Source organism: Coregonus lavaretus, assembly GCF_964263955.1.
Source record: "Coregonus lavaretus genome assembly, chromosome: 16".
Taxonomy (NCBI): domain Eukaryota; kingdom Metazoa; phylum Chordata; class Actinopteri; order Salmoniformes; family Salmonidae; genus Coregonus; species Coregonus lavaretus.
In genome coordinates, this window is record NC_140003.1 from 34,447,939 (window position 1) to 34,468,652 (window position 20,714).

The 20,714-nt window shown below is 47.8% G+C and overlaps 1 pseudogene across 1 annotated transcript in view; it reads left to right on the forward strand.

The window, feature by feature from the left end:
• LOC311143806 (immunoglobulin superfamily member 3-like) overlaps window positions 1-19,488 on the forward strand; it is an 89,260-nt pseudogene extending 69,772 nt beyond the window's left edge. Inside the window, exons 6-8 of the transcript in view lie at window positions 15,047-15,457; window positions 17,678-18,136; window positions 18,703-19,488. The product of the transcript in view is annotated as an immunoglobulin superfamily member 3-like (transcript). The remainder of the gene's footprint in view (window positions 1-15,046; window positions 15,458-17,677; window positions 18,137-18,702) is intronic.
• The last annotated feature ends 1,226 nt before the right edge of the window (window positions 19,489-20,714 follow it).

Consider the following 20,714-nt stretch of genomic DNA (forward strand, 5'->3'; position numbering starts at 1 on the left):
GCAAAGGGTCTGAATACTTATGTAAATAAGATATTTCTGTTTTTTATTTGTAATACATTTGCTAAAATTTCTAAAAAGCTGTTTTTACTTTGTCATTATGGGGTATTGTGTGTAGATTGATCATTATAATTGTTTTAATTTTTAGAATAAGGCTGTAATGTAACAAAATGTGGAAAAAGTCAAGGGGTCTGAATACTTTCTGAAGGCACTGTGTATATATATATATATATATAGAGGGAGGTCTGTAGTCAGCACTGAGAGGTCTGCAGTCAGCACTGGATTCCCTGAACAATATCTACAACCACAGTCCACCACTGATTTAATGGACATAATTTATGTTTACTAGCAGACCCCCTTTCTCCACACACACGCATACACAGTGTACGCATGCAAGGACGCACACACACACACACACACACACACACACACACACACACACACACACACACACACACACACACACACATACACACACACTCACGCACTCACGCAGGCCTGTCTGGTATGACTTCATTCTCCCATTTCCCTGTCTGCTTCTGGGGGGTCATTAAACACTACCCAGAGTTCCCCTGCCCTGCCCTGACCCTCCTCACCTTCCCTCTCCCCCTTCTTCCCTCCCTCCCTCAACTCCTCCCTTTCCCGTTAGGCCAGGCAGAGTCCAGTGATCCGCCTCTGAGACAACGAGCAGGAGGCAGAGGAGAAAGGCAGCCAGGCGTGTGTGTTCGCATATGTACGTGTGTGTGTGAGGGGGCCGTTGGGTGTGTGCAGATCCCCATAATTACCCCAATCTTAATGACATCGGGGGGAGTGTGAGATGGGACAAGAGGGGTGGTGGGCTGGTGGGGGGGGGGACTCTCCCTTCGACACAAAAGGATCAGAGATACATCAGCATTATTAGCATAGCAATAAGGCTCCCCATTATAGCAGTGGAACAGAGGAGCAGCTGCTCCACAGCCAGGGGATAGCCCCATCCCTCATCCCTCCCCGAAGGGAACCCACTCTGACCTCTCCCCAGAGATAGGGCTCCGGGCCAGGGAGGAGTGGCCCAGCCGGAGTGAGCCATCCTGGAGGATGAGAGTGTGTCTGAGCTCTTTACCCTCTACATTTTCTACATCCCTCTGGGGCTCAGCCTGTGGCTAGACTAATGCTAACGGAGAAGCGGGCTGGGTTTATAACGTTAAGCCTCCCTGAGTGGAGACCCAAGAGAACCACCCCCCCGCTGGTCCCAATTCCTCCCATGAGAACTCTCTATTTTTTCCTTCTTTTTTTTAGCTCCCCTACATCCTCTATTTCCTCATGCTCCCTCTTGCCTCCTCTCTTTTCTCTTTGCTGCTCCTCTCTCCTGTTCTCACTCCTCTCTCTTCACCCCGCCGCAGCTCCTCTCTCCTGTTCTCACTCCTCTCTCTTCACCCCGCCGCTGCTCCTCTCTCCTGTTCTCACTCCTCTCTCTTCACCCCGCCGCTGCTCCTCTCTCTTCACCCCGCCGCTGCTCCTCTTTCTTCACCCCGCCGCTGCTTCTCTCTCCTCTTTTTTTCATTCATCTACCTTTTTTCATTCATTTTCTAATCCTCATCTTCATGTCCTCTGTCTCCTTTCTCTGACTTGGTTCTTCCCCACTGCCCCAATGGCATGAGGACTTGTAGGCCTGAAATAGTGAAGCAAAGACAGCACAGTATGAAGATAGGCAGAAACTGCTTCTCCAATAGAAATCCCAGATCACGCTTGTAGGTCATGTCATGGCGACGTTGGCTAGCTATGCTGATGTGCTGAAACACGTCATCTGGTCTAACTGTGTTTTTGACGAAAATGAAAACGTGTCAGTTTGTCACTGTCACAAGGTTGGAGTAATAATATGTTCAACTACTTAAGACATTGGCTCGACTCTAGGTTGATTTCGAGAAAATGAACAACTAAGGAATAATTTGTCACTTCTCTCGATAACTTCTCAAACCCCAAATCACGGCCTGATCTGATTGGTCTATTTCGCAAGCGTTCCCGGAATTCTCACGATGTTGCACCTCTTGAGTTTAGAAACTGTGACTGAAGCATATTTCGTCAAAAGGCCTGAGTAGGTAGAGAGATGATAGCAGGCCCCTAGGCTGAGTGGGGAGTAATCATATTGTCTTTGTTCCAAATGGCACCCTATTTCTGATATAGTAGTGCAATATTGGTAAAGGGGATACCTAGTCAGTTGCACAACTGAATGCATTCAACCAAAATGCATCTTCCGCATTTAACCCAAACCCTCTAAATTATGCATCCGATGTATCCAATGTCTCCAGCTGTCAAGTCTTTTCAGATGAATGATCATAAAGCACAGAAAACACTCTATTTAAGACTGAGCAGCAAAATATGAACCAGGGACTGACAACACCTCCTGTCTGAGCTCTTCATCAAAGCCTCATGAATATGCATGAACCCGTAGGTGAGCCTGCTGAATATGCATGTCCTGGCAGGTGATGAGACTGGCTGTGATTGGCAGGGGCACGGAGTCTGGGACAGACAGCAGCAGGGGTTAGAGAGAGAGAGAGCGAGAGAGAGAAGGGGGTGAGAGATGGAGATGAGGAGGGTGAGAGATTGAGAGAGAGGAGGTGAGGAAGAGAGATGGAGGGATGAGATGGAGACAACAGAGGGAGGTGTAGAGCACGAGAGCAAGAGGAGTGAGAGGAAGGGGTTAGAGAGAGAGAGTTAGACAGACCAACAGAGAAGGAGATGGAGAGCGAGAGAAAGCGATTGAGATAAGATATCAACCTAGGGAGTGCCACAGTCTGCATCTGAACAGAGTGATGTATTGCGTAATGGGCAATTCCAAGGTAACAGTAATCCGATTTTTCACTTTAAAATGTATGTCAAACAAAAACCAATGATTGCAAAGTTAAACAAACCATACAACTCTATGCACAATGACTACTTTTAACACTTTCCACAGAAATTTTACAAAAACACATTTACTTGAAGAACAGTGCAGATTTCAGTGGAAATTGTTAAAAGTAGTCCTTGTGCATAGAGTTGTATGGTTTGTTTGACATTGCAATCATTGGTTTTTGTTTGACATACATTTTAAAGTGAAATATCAGAGTCTCTGTGTCACTCTGTTACTGTGACATTGCCCTAATCACAACAGACACTGGTTGAGATGGCCATCTGGATGAATGCTGGAAGGTTTCTTTCCTGCATAGTATTTAATACCACACATCCCTATAGTTGGGCTGTTTTGGACCGGTCTGTGAACTGTAGTTGATGCCGTGTCATTGAGTTCAGGCAGACAGACAGACAGATAGGTGGTGTTCTGATTAGACTGCTAGTGAGTGATGGTGAGAGGTTTGAGAGATACTGCAGAGCACAGCCTTAACTGTCCACTTTCCTCCCCACCCCCTGGACCGTAAAATACCTCCCCAAGACGTTTTCATCTGTTCCTACACGTGGCTCAGCAAATAAAAACCGCTTGGCCGCGCTGTGGTATATAGCTATAAGGAGCGTGAAGAGGGAACGCGGCGTCATAAAGCTTGTTTTCCTGCTTTTCTTCTTGCCGTGAATGATGCTGTGTGTAAGGTCATTGTGTGCTTTACGCCACTGATAAATAAGGGGGAATAAAAGCAAGCTTTATCTGGGCTCTGCAGCAACACGCCACAATTAACGCCTTCTGACGACAAACTGGACACACTCAGGGAGGGAGTAGGCTTTTCACACATTTGTTGACTTGCTCGTTTCATTTTCCAACAAATAGAGAACACTCGTTCTGTTTTTGGAGAGTCAGGGGCTGAATGTTAATTAACTGTTTGTTTAATCGTGCCTGGCGATGGCAGTGCAGGGCTCTCTGGCAGCGTTTAATTGGGTCTGCTCCCTGACTGGGAGACCCAGCGGGACTCCTTCAGGTATTCTGGCCACGCCCTTGGTCGCCCTGGGAGATGGGGTTGCCCTGGAAACCAGCATGGAGGGAAGTGCGATGGCAGCATTAATGTTCAAGGTTAACTTCTAATATGATAATCTCTTCCTCATCTACACGATCTAGCATCTGATTGGCTCACAATTCCAAGAATCCGCCCCTACACTGACAGTAGTAAAGAGTAAGGAGGTCTTGGAGGGACATAATCATACACGAGATCTCAGCAGCACTCACTATCTCTTGCACTGGGGAGAGATCACACAGAGCTGAGAGGGAGAGTAGAACAAATCTCAGAGCCTGTTGTGCACAAAAACACATAAAGACATAAGGGTTTGAGTGACACACCAGCTAATGCAGAAAGGAGATGACAAGTGTTTCCAATTATGGATTTGTCTTACTTTGGTTTGGTACCCACGAGACTCATTAAAGAAACACACTCGCACAGAACACGCAAACACACTTAACATAGACATTGGCAGACTGTCTGAAACACACACAAACACGGAGAGATAAATGTAAGAATCCAGCTGTAAAGGGAATTGGTAGTACCCATGCATGATGTATGGCCTTGTTACAGATGCATGATTGAACAGGCCTCTATATATGCATGCTCTATTCTCAAAGCATTCACAAACACACCCTACACACACACACACACACACCCTAACCTTAACCCCAAAACCCTAAACCTAACCCTTAAGCTTAAAATAGCATTTTAACAAATTCCGGACCTGAAAAAAGTTTTTTTTCCCTACATTGTCAGGACATTGGGTTCCTGATAAGGTAGGAAAACAGGTACACACACACACTGCTTTCCACCTGGCTACCTCTACCCCGGCCACCAGCTCTGCCCGTCCCCCCCGTCCCCGTCCCCCCGCAACTTGCCCATGCCCCTGCTTCTCCTTCACCCAAATTCAGAAAGCTGATGTTCTGAAAGAGCTGCAAAATCTGGACACCTAAAATTAGCCGCCGAAATTGTAGCAACCCCTATTTACTAGCCTGTTCAACCTCTCTTTTGTAACGTCTGAGATCCCCAGAGATTGGAAAGCTGCCGCGGTCATCCCCCTCTTCAAAGGGGGTGACAATCTAGATCCAAACTGTTACAGACCTATATCCATCCAGCCCTGCCTTTCGAAAGTATTTGAAAGGCAAGTTAACAAACAGATCACCGTCCACTTCGAATCCCACTGTACCTTCTCCGCTCTGCAGTCTGGTTTCCGAGCTGGTCATGGGTGCACCTCAGCCACGCTAAAGGTCCTAAACGATATTATAACCGCGATCGATAAAAGACAGTACTGTGCAGCTGTCTTCTCCGACCTGGCCAAGGCTTTCGACTCTGTCAATCACCGCATTCTTATTGGCAGACTAAATAGCCTTGGTTTCTCAAATGACTGCCTCGCCTGGTTCACCAACTACTTCTCAGATAGAGTTCAATGTGTCAAATCGGAGGGCCTGTTGTCTGGACCTCTGGCAGTCTCTATGGGGGTGCCACAGGGTTCAATTCTCGAGCCGACTCTATTCTCTGTGTATATCAGTGATGTCGCTCTTGCTGCTGGTGAAGCTCAGATCCACCTCTATGCAGACGACACCATTTTGTATACATCTGGCCCTTCATTGGACACTGTGTTAACAAACCTCCAAACGAGCTTCAATGCCATACAACACTCCTTCCGGAGCCTCCAACTGGTCTTAAACGCTAGTAAAACTAAATGTATGCTCTTCAATCGAACGCTGCTTGCACTCGCCCGCCCGACTAGAATCACTACTCTCGGCGGGTCTGACTTAGAATATGTGGACAACTACAAATACCTAGGTGTCTGGTTAGACAGTAAACTCTCCTTCCAGACTCACATTAAGCATCTCCAATCCAAAGTTAGATCTAGAATCGGCTTCCTATTTCGCAACAAAGCCTTCTTCACTCATGCTGCCAAACATGCCCTCGTAAAACTGACTATCCTACCGATCCTTGACTTCGGCGATGTCATTTACAAAATAGCCTCCAACACTCTACTCAGCAAATTGGATGTAGTCTATCACAGTGCCATCCGTTTTGTCACCAAAGCCCCATATACTACCCACCATTGTGACCTGTACGCTCTCGTTGGCTGGCCCTCACTACATATTCGTCGCCAAACCCACTGGCTCCAGGTCATCTATAAATCTCTTCTAGGCAAATCCCGCCTTATCTTAGCTCATTGGTCACCATAGCAACACCCACCCGTAGTATGCGCTCCAGCAGGTATATTTCATTGGTCATCCCCAAAGCCAACACCTCCTTTGGCCGCCATTCCTTGTGGTCCTATGTAGCTCAATTGGTAGAGCACAGCGCTTGTAACGCCAGGGTAGTGGGTTCGATCCCCGGGACCACCCATACGTTAAAAAAATATATGCACGCATGCCTGTAAGTCGCTTTGGACAAAAGCGTCTGCTAAATGGCATATTATTATTATTATTATATTATTATTCTCTGCTGCTAATGACTGAAACGAACTGCAAAAATCTCTGAAGGTGGAGACTATCTCCCTCACTAACTTTAAGCATCAGTTGTCAGAGCAGCTTACCGATCACTGCACCTGTACACATCCCATCTGTAATTAGCCCACCCAACTACCTCATCCCCATATTGTTATTTATTTTGCTAATTTGCACCCCAGTATCTCTATTTGCACATCATCTTCTGCACATCTATCATTCCAGTGTTAATACTAAATTGTAATTATTTTGCACTATGGCCTATTTATTGCCTTACCTCCATAACTTACTACATTTGCACACACTGTATATAGATTTTCTATTGTGTTATTGACTGTATGTTTTGTTTTATCCCATGTGTAACTCTGTGTTGTTGTTGTTTTTATCGCACTGCTTTGCTTTATCTTGGCCAGGTGGCAGTTGTAAATGAGAACTTGTTCTCAACTGGTTTACCTGGTTAAATAAAGGTGAAATAAATAAAATAAAACACACACACACAGAGAGAAGGAAGGATTACTTTATCCTATCCCAGGTATTCCTGAAAGAGGTGGGGTTTCAAGTGTCTCCGGAAGGTGGTGAGTGACTCCGCTGTCCTAGCGTCGTGAGGGAGCTTGTTCCATCATTGGGGTGCCAGAGCAGCGAACAGTTTTGACTGGGCTGAGCGGGAACTGTGCTTCCGCAGAGGTAGGGGGGCCAGCAGGCCAGATGTGGATGAACGCAATGCCCTCGTTTGGGTGTAGGGACTGATCAGAGCCTGAAGGTACGGAGGTGCCGTTCCCCTCACAGCTACGTAGGCAAGCACCATGGTCTTGTAGCAGATGCGAGCTTCAACTGGAAGCTAGTGGAGTGTGCGGAGGAGCGGGGTGACGTGAGAGAATTTAGGAAGGTTGAACACCACACGGGCTGCGGCATTCTGGATGAGTTGTAGGGGTTTAATGGCACAGGCAGGGAGCTCAGCCAACAGCGAGTTGCAGTAATCCAGACGGGAGATGACAAGTGCCTGGATTAGGACCTGTGCCGCTTCCTGTGTAAGGCAGGGTCGTACTCTCCGATTGTTGTAGAGCATGAACATACAGGATTGGGTCACCGCCTTGATGTTAGCGGAGAACGACAGGGTGTTGTTCAGGGTCACGCCAAGGCTCTTCCCACTCTGGGAGGAGGACACAACGGAGTTGTCAACCGTGATGGCGAGATCATGGAACGGGCAGTCCTTCCCCGGGAGGAAGTGCAGCTCCGTCTTGCCGAGGTTCAGCTTGAGGTGGTGATCCGTCATCCACACTGATATGTCTGCCAGACATGCAGAGATGCGATTCGCCACCTGGTTAACAGAAGGGGGAAAGGAGAAGATTAGTTGTGTTTCGTCTGCGTAGCAATGATAGGAGAGGCCATGTGAGGATATGACAGAGCCAAGTGACTTGGTGTATAGTGAGAATAGGAGAGGGCCTAGAACTGAGCCCTGGTGGACACCAGTGGTGAGAGCACGTGGTGCGGAGACAGATTCTCGCTATGCCACTTGGTAGGAGCGACCGGTCAGGTAGGACGCAATCCAAGAGTGAGCCGCGCCGGAGATGCCCAACTCGGAGAGGGTGGAGAGGAGTATCTGATGGTTCACAGTATCAAAGGCAGCAAACAGGTCTAGAAGGACAAGAGCAGAGGAGAGAGAGTTAGCTTTAGCAGTGCAGAGAGCCTCCGTGACACAGAGAAGAGCAGTCTCAGTTGAATGACCAGTCTTGAAACCTGACTGGTTTGGATCAAGAAGGTCATTCTGAGAGAGATAGCAAGAGAGTTGGCTAGAGACGGCACGCTCAAGAGTTTTGGAGAGAAAAGAAAGAAGGGATACTGGTCTGTAGTTGTTGACATCAGAGGGATCGAGTGTTGGTTTTTTGAGAAGGGGTGCAACTCTCGCTCTCTTGAAGACAGAAGAGACATAGCCAGCGGTCAAGGATGAGTTGATGAGCGAGGTGAGGTAAGGCAGAAGGTCACCGGAGATGGTCTGGAGAAGAGAGGAGGGGATAGGGTCAAGCGGGCAGGTTGTTGGGCGGCCGGCCGTCACAAGTCACAAGATTTTATCTGGAGAGAGAGGGGAGAAAGAAGTCAAAGCATAGGGTAGGGCAGTGTGAGCAGGACCAGCAGTGTCATTTGACTTAACAAACGAGGATCGGATGTCGTCAACCTTCTTTTCAAAATGGTTGACGAAGTCATCCACAGAGAGGGAGGGGAGGATTCAGCAGGGAGGAGAAGGTGGCAAATAGCTTCCTAGGGTTAGAGGCAGATGCTTGGAATTTAGAGTGGTATAAAGTGGCTTTAGCAGCAGAAACAGATGAAGAAAATGTAGAGAGGAGGGAGTGAAAAGATGCCAGGTCCGCAGGGAGTCTAGTTTTCCTCCATTTCCGCTCGGCTGCCCGGAGCCCTGTTCTGTGAGCTCGCAATGAGTCGTCAAGCCACGGAGCAGGAAGGGAGGACCGAGCCGGCCGGGAGGATAGTGGACATAGAGAGTCAAAGGATGCAGAAAGGGAGGAGAGGAGGGTTGAGGAGGCAGAATCGGGAGATTGGAGGGAGAAGGATTGAGCAGAGGGAAGAGATGATAGGATGGAAGAGGAGAGAGTAGCGGGAGAGAGAGAGCGAAGGTTGCGACGGCGCATTACCATCTGAGTAGGGGCAGAGAGAGTATTGTTGGAGGAGGGCGAGAGAGAAAAGGATACAAAGTAGTGGTCGGAGACATGGAGGGGAGTTGCGGTGAGATTAGTAGAAGAACAGCATCTAGTAAAGATGAGGTCAAGCGTATTGCCTGCCTTGTGAGTAGGGGGGGGGGGGGGGGGACGGTGAGAGGGTGAGGTCAAAAGAGGAGAGGAGTGGAAAGAAGGAGGCAGAGAGAAATTAGTCAAAGGTAGACGTAGGGAGGTTGAAGTCACCCAGAACTGTGAGGGGTGAGCCATCCTCAGGAAAGGAACTTATCAAGGCGTCAAGCTCATTGATGAACTCTCCAAGGGAACCTGGAGGGCGATAAATGACAAGGATGTTAAGCTTGAATGGGCTAGTGACTGTGACAGCATGGAATTCATGGGTCAGGGGAAAAAGAGAGAATGTCCACTTGGGAGAGATGAGGATTCCTGTGCCATCACCCCACTGACCAGATGCTCTCGGGGTATGCGAGAACACATGGTCAGACGAGGAGAGAGCAGTAGGAGTAGCAGTGTTTTCAGTGGTAATCCATGTTTCCGTCAGCGCCAAGAGGTCGAGGGACTGGAGGGTAGCATAGGCTGAGATGAACTCTGCCTTGTTGGCCGCAGAACGGCAGTTCCAGAGGCTGCCGGAGACCTGGAACTCCACGTGGGTCGTGCGTGCAGGGACCACCAGGTTAGAGAGGCAGCAGCCACGCGGTGTAAGGCGTTAGTATAGCCTGTGCGGAGAGGAGAGAACAGGGATAGACAGAGACATAGTTGACAGGCTACAGAAAATGGCTACAATAATGCAAAGGAGATCGGAATGAAATGAACTAAACATCTGGGAAAGCGAGAGAGCGGGGCCTCCCTCACTTACGTTTCACTGAAACACCCAAATATAACTCTCCCAACTTCCACCTCAGAAACTATAATTGTTGTAAACTACAGCGGATCAATGTTTTCAAGGAATAGACTAACTTAGTTTATTCAGCTAGCTAACTTGTTACAGTATTCTTCTGTGAAAACCGTCCAGGGCACCTAGTCATATGACGCCACAGCCAACTAGCATGCCGGACTCCAACAACACGGTTTAGCACCAATACTCGGCCACAACAAACCACCAGTGTGTCAACACGCCAAGCAGATCATTCGTGTCCGTGTCTAACGTTGTGGGTTAGTCCCAACAGCTTGAGCGAGTCCGTCGTCAACTTATTCAGCCAGTTAGTTAGCTAGAATAGTTAGCATACTAGCTAGCCATTGCTTTCTGCCTACAAAGAAACCCGTCCTCCCACGGCACGAACACACAGAGAGAGCCAAGCTAACGTTAACTAGTCACCCATGTCCCGAATTCCCTTGAACGACTCTGGTTACCAGTATGTAAAAACAAAACACAAATGTAGGTTATAACTTACCCCTAGCAGCTACTGTTAGCTAGCCAAGTGCAAAGCTAGCCACTGAATTGACTCAGCCAGTTCGCATCTGTTTGGTAGGTCGTTCCAGCTATTGTTTAGTAGTATCCAGGTAGCAACAAGCTAGCTACATTTCGAGCACAGTAGCTACTTACTACCTAACGTTAACGCTTCAGACAATGAGGTTAGAAAAACAGCTGAATGGTAGACATTATTGTATGTAATTATTGTAGGCAGCTAGCTGGCGTAATTACAGGTACTCTCAGGCGTGAAACAACTATCCACAGTTGCTAATAGTTACCAATAGCTACCCGCTAGCTAGTCCAGGTAGTGGGTTAGCTAGCTTCGTGCTTCACCGGGCTCAGCCGAATACAATACCTACAATAATGACATACAACAACCCACGATAACTACCTACAATACCTAACTACAATCTAAATACATAGTTTAAGCTTTACTCGACAAAGCTTAAACTATGTATATAAGCCATATAAGCCAAGCTTACCTCCCGCCAGAGAGAGACACAACCTCACCCGACGACGACTCTGAATGCAATGCAATGCATTTTCCTAATGGAGTCTAACTTCAAATGGGGAAAAACAGCGCTGTGCTTTGTCCTATGCCAATCAAAACCAGCAAGGTTACACTCCAGGAGATACAGAGGTTATTCTCTCCCGGAGAATGATTGCCAGGATCTGGGGGGTTCGGTGGTAATTCTGGCTGGAGTGATTGTCGCTGTTCCGAGCATTCAGAGAGCGAGCCTCTCCCGTGTGTAGCCAGCTGATGATGACTAATTTCAGAACTCACTGGAGAGGCCACTGCGGAGAGGGGAGAGGGCCCGGGATGCCTTTTAGCTGTGAAAATACGCCTAAGAGTGCGGCCAAATGCTAGCTCTCACACACACACACACACACTGACCATCTGAGCGTATTCACCAATCTGTGAGTAAGGGTGAAATTCTGTAGGCAGATGGTTGTGACTCCAGGCAATCAGTCCTATCAAGGCTTAGCACAGGCAATAGAGAGAAGTGTGTGTGTGTGTCATACTCACAAGCCTCTGTCTGTGTTAGTGGTGGATTTGTCCTATTTCATGCCCTAGTGTTCAAGTGAGGTTGGTTTTATTTTACATTGATAACGTACCTTTTCATGTGTGACTTGTCAGTTATTAATGTGCTAGTTATGTTTCAATGGTTTCAAGTCCAGCGAAATGCATTTCTTGCAAGCTCTAAAACCAACAATGCATTAATCAATAAAAATGTAATATTAAAAATAACAAGGTAGAACAAAAACACACAAGAAATAAAAATAAGAAGAATACGAGAAAGTAAGTAAGCATACTATATACAGGGTCAGTTCCAGTACCATATTAACAATGTGCAGGGATACTGGAGTGATAGAGGTAGATATGTATAGGGGTAAGGTGACTAGGCATCAGGATATATGATAAACAGTGTAGCAGCAGCGTATATTATTGTTTGTGAGTGGGTGTGTGTGTGTGTGTGTAGAGTCAGTATTAATGTATGTGCATATTATGTGTGTGAGCAAATGATGGAGTGAGTGTTTGTGTGTGTGTTGGAGGGTCAGTGTGCTTGAGTGTGTGCTGGCCTGCGAGTGTGCATAGATACAGTGAAAAAATACAAGGGTCAACTCAGTCTGTGTAGCCATTTTGTTAGCTATCTAGTTAGCTATTTAGCAGTCTTAGAAGATGTTCAGGAGCCTGTTGGTGTCAGACTTGATGTACCGGTACCGCTTGCCGTGCGGAAACAGAGAGAACAGTCTATGGCTTGGATGGAAGGAGTCTTTAACGATTTTCCGAGACATCCTTTCACACCGCCTGATATAGTGGTCCTGGATGGCAGGGAGTTTGGCCCCAGTGATGTACTGGGCTGTCCACACCACCCTCTGTAGCGCCATGTGATCGAGGGCGGTGCTATTTCCATACCAAGCGGTGATGCAGCCAGTCAAGATGCTCTCAATGGTGCAGCTGTAGAACTTTTTGAGGATTTGAGGGCCCATGTAGTGATGGAATGGGGCTCAGTCGAGGTGTGTGTGCACGTGCACAGGCTGTGTTTCCCCTCCTAAAGACTCTCCCACTCTGAGACACACCCGGTCGGTCATACCTTTTGTACCTGTAGCTAATCAAATCAAATGTTATTTGTCACATGCGCCAAATACAACAGGTGTAGACCTTACAGTGAAATGCTTACTTACAAGCCCTTAACCAACAATGCAGTTTTAAGAAAATAAGTGTTAAGAAAGTATTTACTAAAATAAACTGAAGTAGAAAATAGAAAAATAACAAATAATTACAAATAATTAAAGTAGTACAATAAAATAACAGTAGCTAATGTAATCTAATGTCACACCTGATGTCCCGGTAACCAATCCACTACTGTACCTCCCTGACATATTATTCTAGCACTCCATATCTCCCCCTCTTCCTCCCTCTAACTCTCACAGGTCTATTACCCCTCCTTCCTTCCTCTCTCCATCTCTTCTTCTCTTGCTCCCACAGCCTGGATTCCTTCAACTCTCCCTATATCCACCTTTCCCTCTCTCACTATTAAACTGAATCTTCCCTACTCCTCCTCCCTTCATCTTTCCCTCTCTACAGTGAGGGAAAAAAGTATTTGATCCCCTGCTGATTTTGTACGTTTGCCCACTGACAAAGACATGATCAGTGTATAATTTTAATGGTAGGTTTATTTGAACAGTGAGAGACAGAATAACAACAAAGAAATCCAGAAAAACACATGTCAAAAATGTTATGAATTGATTTGCATTTTAATGAGGGAAATAAGTATTTGACCCCTCTGCAAAACATGACTTAGTACTTGGTGGCAAAACCCTTGTTGGCAATCACAGAGGTTTGACGTTTCTTGTAGTTGGCCACCAGGTTTGCATACATCTCAGGAGGGATTTTGTCCCACTCCTCTTTGCAGATCTTCTCCAAGTCATTAAGGTTTCGAGGCTGATGTTTGGCAACTCGAACCTTCAGCTCCCTCCACAGATTTTTTATGGGATTAAGGTCTGGAGACTGGCTAGTCCACTCCAGGACCTTAATGTGCTTCTTCTTGAGCCACTCCTTTGTTGCCTTGGCCGTGTGTTTTGGGTCATTGTCATGCTGGAATACCCATCCACGACCCATTTTCAATGCCCTGGCTGAGGGAAGGTGGTTCTCATCCAAGATTTGACGGTACATGGCCCCGTCCATCGTCCCTTTGATGCGGTGAAGTTGTCCTGTCCCCTTAGCAGAAAAACACCCCCAAAGCATAATGTTTCCACCTCCATGTTTGACGGTGGGGATGGTGTTCTTGAGGTCATAGGCAGCATTCCTCCTCCTCCAAACACGGCGAGTTGAGTTGATGCCAAAGAGCTCGATTTTGGTCTCATCTGACCACAACACTTTCACCCAGTTCTCCTCTGAATCATTCAGATGTTCATTGGCAAACTTCAGACGGGCCTGTATATGTGCTTTCTTGAGCAGGGGAACCTTGCGGGCGCTGCAGGATTTCAGTCCTTCACGGCGTAGTTTGTTACCAATTGTTTTCTTGGTGACTATGGTCCCAGCTGCCTTGAGATCATTGACAAGATCCTCCCGTGTAGTTCTGGGCTGATTCCTCACCGTTCTCATGATCATTGCAACTCCACGAGGTGAGATCTTGCATGGAGCCCCAGGCCGAGGGAGATTGACAGTTCTTTTGTGTTTCTTCCATTTGCGAATAATCACACCAACTGTTGTCACCTTCTCACCAAGCTGCTTGGCTATGACCTTGTAGCCCATTCCAGCCTTGTGTAGGTCTACAATCTTGTCCCTGACATCCTTGGAGAGCTCTTTGGTCTTGGCCATGGTGGAGAGTTTGGAATCTGATTGATTGCGTCTGTGGACAGGTGTCTTTTATACAGGTAACAAGCTGAGATTAGGAGCACTCCCTTTAAGAGTGTGCTCCTAACTCAGCTCGTTACCTGTATAAAAGACACCTGGGAGCCAGAAATATTTCTGATTGAGAGGGGGTCAAATACTTATTTCCCTCATTAAAATGCAAATCAATTTATACCATTTTTGACATGCGTTTTTCTGGATTTCTTTGTTGTTATTCTGTCTCTCACTGTTCAAATAAACCTACCATAAAAATTATAGACTGATCATTTCTTTGTCAGTGGGCAAACGTACAAAATCAGCAGGGGATCAAATACTTTTTTCCCTCACTGTACATCATTTCTTGTCACCCGCCCAACTTATTCAAGGCCTCCTCTCTTTTCCTCCCTCTCTCTGTCGTACACTGACAGCCATCCTTTCCTTCTCTCTGTCCTCTGCCCACACACTAATATCCTCTCCTGTTCAGCAGGAAATGAAGACAGCCTCGACACATCTGTCAAACAGAAATTGCATTGTATACCTGTCACCAGCATTCACTTGTTTCTCTAAATACTGAAATTATTGTTGAAATAACTGTTCTCTCTCTCTCTCCTCTCTACCCCCACTCCCTTCCTCTTCTCACTCCCTTCCCCTCTCACCACTTCACTCCCTCTCTCCCCCCCTCTCTACCCCCTCCCCCTCCATTCCTCTCTACCTGTCCCTTTCCCTCCCTCCCTCCCTCCCCCACTCCTCCACAGTGTCTAAGCTGCGTGTGCAGAAGACCAACCAGTCCCTGGTCTACCTGGAGGACAGCCGTGTGCGCGTCAACTGCTCCGTGGCCTCCCAGACCAGCACCGACTCACAGCACGCCGTGCTTTGGTACGTGCGCCGCACGACGGGCGCCGAGGCCGACGAGCTCCTGCTGAGGATCGAGCGCTCAGGCGCATTTGAGTATGGTGCGTACGCAGACGAGGAGAGGTTGAGGCGGCGGGTACAGGCGGAGAGGATGTCGCCACGTCTGTATGCGCTGACACTAAACAGGGCAGAGAGCAGCGACTCTGGGACATACTACTGCCTGGTGGAGGAGTGGCTCACAGACCCAGACGGAGCCTGGTACAGACTGGCACGGGACTCCTCAGGCTTCACACAGGTCCTCGTCAGACAGCCAGGTGAGGAAGAAGAGGAGGGAAGGAGGGATCAGGGGAGGGAGCCTGGTACAAACTGGCACGGGACTCCTCAGCCTTCCCACACATATCTTCCCAAAAGATATAGCAAGAGCCCAGTCTCTCTCTCTATTTGTCTCTGTGTCTCTCTCTCTCTGTCTCTCTCTATTTGTCTCTGTGTCTCTCTCTCTCTGTCTCTCTCTATTTGTCTCTGTGTCTCTCTCTCTCTGTCTCTATTTGTCTCTGTGTCTCTCTCTCTCTGTCTCTCTCTCTCTCTCTGTCTCTCTCTATCTGTCTCTCTCTCTCTCTCTGTCTCTCTCTCTCTCTCTCTGTCTCTCTCTCTCTGTCTCTCTCTCTATCTGTCTCTCGCTATGTCTCTCTCGCTCTGTGTCTTTCTCTGTGGTTAACAGTAGCTGTTCTTGGCCCATGTGGTTGTCACCTCCTAACAGTGACCAGTTGTGCCTAATAACCCCCCCCCCCCACCCCCCCCCCCCTTCTCTACTTTCCCCCTCATCCTCTCCCCCTGCCCTCAAGGCCGTTTCGCTCTGATGACCACATCACCTGCCCTGGGCAGAGCTCAGGTGGCAGAGCGGACGTTGTGGCTCTGGTGCCAGCTGGCACAGATGGGCATAGCCTGGCACTAGAGCCGAGGGGCATAACCCACCTGTCCACCCCTCCAACCCCTAATGCCCCTGACTACCCAACAGAACTACAACCCCACACACCCTCACTCAGCTCAAACCCAATAACCTCGACCCTACAATGTCCTCTACACACCTTCAAGTCCCCCTCCTACTGTCTACACCCCATGCCCCCCCAATCTCCTCCCCTCACACTCCGGACTATCTGCGCTACATTTTGACTGTTTACAGACAAACATGGGTAACCCCCAGTCCCCCTTTCCCCTCCCCGTAACATCTCTGAAAGCATCTGTTATGCCAGGGGTCCTGTGAGCAGGGCATTATAAATGCAGGGTGAAATGTGCGGGTGTCCGTGGCATCTGCCCGACTGCAACATGAAGGTCAGACAGAAGGGCTGAAGCTGGGCAGAGAGCAACAGCACTCATCTTTTATTTAAGCAGCAAAGTGGACACTGCTCCCCCAATTACATTAATGCTGAAAAACACACACACACACACACACACACATACATACCCTGTGACACATACATGGCAGAAACATATCTATTTGTCGCTTTCAACTCACAGCGACCCAAGTGTGTGTTTGTGCATGTGTGTGACTGTGTGTGTGTATATGCATGATTTTGTGTGTGTATATCAGTGAATCACTTTCATGTTTTTTCTTTGAGTGTCTCACCTCTGTATTTCTCAGAGGTAAGATGTGCCTTCGGGATCCCGAGGCTCACCAGGGGATTGGGTTATTATTATCAAACACCATATCAGGGAGCTCTTATTCCATTTATAGTTATACATCTACAACTATATAAATATATAAAGATGGGTGGCAAAGTTCCAGGCCTGATTTCCCAGGGGGCCGATAGGAGTGTCTCATTAAGGTGCTAAAGAATGCAGACACCCAGTAAGTCAGACGGAAATGGTTCTGTCGTGTCAGAGGAACAGGGAGATAAGACCAGATCGAGATGCCAGCTCTCTCCTTGCCTGTCTGCCTGTCTGCCTGCCTGCCTGCTTGCTTGCTTCCTCTCTTCTTTTAACCAGAGGAAACATTACAGTCTGTGAACAGCCTGATCTATCAGTCTTTTTAAGTTCAGTTCTTTTTTACTCGTTATAACTGGGTCAGTGTACAGGCCCTGTAGGAGTGTAGCCATCCCACACAGACACTCTCCCCCCTGGGCTAGAAGCCTCTAAGAGGCAGGGCTGGCCCTGGAGGGGAACCAAGGACTGGAAAGGCCATGGACAGCTGGTGTAACACTGTTAGCCAAATTTTCGAGGGTTTTGGCATTTGGGGGTAGTTGGGCACGTAAAAATTCACAGTGAAAGAGATTTTGCTATCTACTGAGTTTATGATTGTGTTTTGGATTATGTGTGTTGAAGTTTTAAAGCACATAATGATTTGAAGCACATCGAAATCTATCGGTCAGTGTGAAGTTTTCTGTTTCAAGGCAGGACAATTCTTATAAAATTTTTATTTTCTTCTATTTCTCTCCCCCTCTCCCTCTCCCCCTCTCCCCCTCTCCCCCTCCCCCTCTCTCTCTCTCTCCCCCACCCCCTCTCCATCTCCCCCTCCCCCTCCCCCTCTCTCTGTGCAGAGGTGCGGTTACAGGTGGAGGAGTCAGAGTCTAATATCACCGTGTCCCAGTCCAGTTCCATCCGGTTGGGCTGTAGCATTCCCTCCCAGTCCTCCAGAGACTCTCGCTTCTCCGTTTCCTGGTACGTGGAACGCGCCTCCACACGCTCCGAAGAGGAAGTGGAGGAAGAACAGGGGGATGTTGAAGAGGGAAACCGGGACTGTGTGTTCTCCATCGGACACGACGCCGTGTTCGGGAACGGGAACTGTAGCCCAATCGAGGAGGCAGGGCCTAACTCACGCCTGCAGTTTGAGAGGACGACCTCTGACCTCTACAGTCTGACCATCCAGGGGGCGCGACCCGCTGACGCTGGGCGCTACTACTGTCACGTGGAGGAGTGGCTGCTCAACCCCCGCAACGCCTGGTATCGCCTGGCAACCAACAACTCTGACGTCACCATCGTCAACGTGATCCAGCAGGGTAAATCAATTAATACATTTCTGTAGTCCTTTTAGAAATAAAACAGATGGTGCCACATGGTGAATGACAATGTCCTGGGGCTAGAAAAACAAAGGCAATGCGATAGAATGGAGACTTATTATTGTTGTTGACATTTCAGCTGCAAAGTGTTTTTCCAAGAGAAGTGTTTTTTTTCACAAATACATTTGTTACAAAGTGTTTAACAGCAGCCCTGGCCAACCAACTCCTCCTATTTGTATCATTATTATTCTAGAGACCAAATATGAGCGCATTGGCTTGTGCTGATCTTACTGATGATTCTGGTGTTTGAGTTAGTACTGACAGTCAGCTACAGTATAGGCTGCTATTAGCATGCCAAACAAACATCAAACTACACCATAATGGAATGCTCTCCATTGATGTCATCTTTTCATCCATATCACACTCCCATCCAATTTTCTGTTTTCTCTACCTTGCCCTTCTCCTTATTTTTCTCCCTTTCTCTCGCTCTCTCTGCCCTCCCTATCTCTCTTTCTCTTCCCCCATTCTCTCTCTGTCTCTCTCTCTCTCTCTCTCTCGCCCCACAGTCTCCACCCTGCAGTCGGTGGTGTGCTCCAACGACTCTCTCTTCTACTTTGTCTTCTTCTACCCGTTCCCCATCTTCGGCATCCTCCTCATCGCCGTGCTCCTGGTACGCTACAAGAGCCGCAGACACAGCAAATCCCAGGAGGGCAAGAACGGTGCCCCCTTACTGTGGATCAAAGAACCCCACCTCAGCTACTCCCCCACCTGCCTGGACCCCCCCGCCCTCAGCCTGCACCCCGGCTCAGTGGACTAAGGGACAGATCCATAGCCCTCATCCCATAGTCCTCATCGCGGACCCAACCAAGACCACGCCAGGGAGGGGCTACTCCGGACCTCCACCTGTCTAATCACTGCTGTGTCCAAGCTCTCAATCAATCTGTCCATCCATGTATAATCCCACCCCCCTGGTTGCCCTGGCTGCCTGTCTGTGAGATGCCCTGCAGCAGCTCTGTCGTGTGTGGGTGGGTGGGTGTGTGCGTGTGTGAGCATGTGGAAAAGTGTGTGAGCATGTGGAAAAGTGTGTGTGCTTCGAATGTGCGGACGTGTGTGTATGCGTGTGGAAGTATGAGTGTATGTATCTCTTGCTCTCTTTTTTCCCTTTCTCTCTCCTTCTCTTTTCTCCCTGTCCATTGGAAAACTGTATTTCATAGCTATAGTTTATTTAGTTTTTTTTCTCAGAAACAGTAGTCTGTTTTTCAAAAGACGTGAAGATCACTCTGCTAGAATGGAACAATCTGGGAACAGGAAAATGACAAGTCAAGGACCCTAAAGTTTAGGGGTGTACTGTACTGTACTGTTCTGTACTGTGGACCTGGTGAGGATGATAAGGAATGTCTCTCTCTGTGCTCGGTGGACTGATCTCAGAGCAGTTACTGCCTGGCCTTATACGTTAGTTACCATAGTGAAGGCCCTCCTCCCACTGACTCCAGAGCTGTGGACTGCCACAGAAACACTGAAACACAAAGACAATCCCTGTGGCTTGGAAGAGGTCTGTGTATGTGAGACAATGTGTGAGAGTGTGTGTGTTCACCCATCTGTTTCCTCGGTGTGTTTGCCTTTGCAGACAGAGACAGACCTGGCCAACCCATTGAACACTGCCAGACACCAGGCATCAGGGTGAATGCACTACTCCTCCTCTCCAAACAGAGAGAGAGAACGAGGGAATGAGGGAGAGAGGTAATGAGGTAATGAGGGAGGGAGGGAATTACGTAATGAGGGAGGGAGGGAGGGAAAGAAAGAGAGAGAAGGGAGGAGGATAAATGAACTTCTCTGTCCTGCTGAGGGCATACTTTTGACATGAAGGATATTTTAGTGCCAATAACTTCTTATTACACGCTGCCCTCTGCATCAAATGTTTGAAGTTTAAAGCGGGCAAGCAAAACCGATTGGCTCTGAGGCACTCTGTAAATATGGCTACCGACCCCCTGCTGGGGGATTATGGGCCTTGTAGGCATAAAGGGCGATTTTTACGCTTATGTTAAACCAGTTGAGCCGTTTTGGCATAAATGTTTTGACACAGTGGGAATTATTGACTGAAATGAAATTCTCTGCCATTTTAAACGTTGTCTGCTATTACTACCCCATGCCGTCTTTAATAGACATGAATTAATGGAAACAAGCTGTGCAGCTCTTAGAAAATCCTGTAGAGGGTCGGTGAGACACAAGACATATCATCACTAGAGGTGTGTGTAGAAGTCAAGTACATGCAGCTTACCACACACACACACACAGAGAAACATACTGCCAGCTATTTGGACAATGCGTAGAGAACACAAAAGCATCCCCAAAAACAGCAGATTAACAATACCAACACACCATTCGAATGAATTTCAAGTGGGCGATTTTATTAGGATTTTTGTACCTTTCAGTTAGACTTTTTTATTTATTTTATACTGTTTTGCATAGTTTATGTACATTTTATTTTGAAATTCTCCAAGAACTGCTCTTCTACTTGCGTTGCCAGGCAACCGCACCACACAGATACAAAATCATGATAACCCTTTGCTGTGTGTCC